Genomic DNA, 1,542 nt, shown 5'->3' with positions numbered 1-1,542 from the left:
TAAGGAGTCGGGTTCGATTTCGTCATGGTTGTTGCTCCCATGCTGTAGGAGGCGTCAAAGGCCTCGTCGGGATTTGTGATGATTGCGCGGGGTTTTTGGTTCACCTCTAACCGTGGTCGTCGCTATCGTCAGTTGGACTGTATTCGATTACTATGGCGCCCGCGAGCAAGGCTTCAATCACTGTCAAAGCCTCGCTAGTGACAACTCATGAAGTGGAGGCATGGAAAGAGCTGATCACAAAGGTGAATGGGGAATACATATGAAGTTGACGTGAGTTTTTAACGGAACTTAGGAAACGAAGATTGCTAAACCAAGTGAGGACAAAGCTCTTGCAGAGATAGGAGACGATTTGTATAGGGAAAACAATTATTTCGGCTTTTATAAGGTCGGAGTGATGACATGTACTCGGACGGTGCTCCTCAGAGCTTCACTTTAGGTTAATGGAGCTTCTGATACACAAAAACCCAGTAGAAAATTTACTCTCGATAAGATACTCTGCGACGAAGGTTTTGATCCTAAGTGGGTGACCATGAATTTCGACAGTAGCTTAGGTTTACTATAGGTGTGCCAAGGACACCACGAACGCTGAGCATGTTCGCCGACAGCGCGGCTTGGAATCTACCAGACCAATACGAACGAATCAAGCATACGGTTGGTTGAGGCCGATCGATCAGCCTAAGTACGGCTTTGAACGTAGAAGTTTTCATCTATAGTGCTCACATGTATGGCATGATATCTTGGAGAGTGTTAAACGTTCTGTGTTGTCCTCGACTTTGTATATGTTTGGTTCTCTTACTTAAGTTCATTAGTTTCTCCACTACATCGTTAAAATTGTTAGCAACGCGAAGCGTATTACTCGGGTCTACGGGCGGCAGTGTGGGGGGAAAACATGCATACGGTCAACTACGTGGAAACTCCGAGAAAATTTTGGGAAATTTTTGTTGGTTTTTGTACACTCGTGCCTTTTCGAGATTTTCATATTATCATCGACACATGTGGGTGGCCATGTGCATATTTTCCCACACTGCACAATAGTAGCCCATCGCCGACAGCGCGCCTCCGCGCAAGGTAACGCATTTGAGGGTACTAGACTCACCACGAAAACTCCGCGCGTGGATGAAATATAATATTCCATCGGTCCCAGAGTCCAGCAGCATCACAATGGTATCAAGAATCCAGATGCTAAGGTTCTAACGCTGAAACGCATAGGCGAGCTTACGGTAGTGAGACATCGCGCAGAAGTTGTCGACCTCCATCTTGACATCGTTGATCTCAAAAGACGATGTTGCACAAGCTTATTCCTAGTGTCACTTTGGAAGTGGGCTGAGACAGGTTTAGAGACTTGAGCCGCTCAATGCCATTATTGCTCGAGTTGAGCGATAATGGCATTTGCCCTTCATAAATGCAATGCTCGAGATTCTCATCCACGAAGAATAATCATAATTCACACTGATAACGCCAAGCTGCATGTTGCTAGGGTAACTGGGTGGAGGAGAGAAATTGGTTTTAGCCTCAGTTATCTTTTCGTCTTCCACACGGAAT

This window comes from Perkinsus marinus, assembly GCF_000006405.1.
Source record: "Perkinsus marinus ATCC 50983 genomic scaffold scf_1104296971186, whole genome shotgun sequence".
Taxonomy (NCBI): domain Eukaryota; phylum Perkinsozoa; order Perkinsida; family Perkinsidae; genus Perkinsus; species Perkinsus marinus.
The sequence above is the reverse complement of the archived record's forward strand: the minus strand, read 5'-3'. Positions refer to the sequence as shown.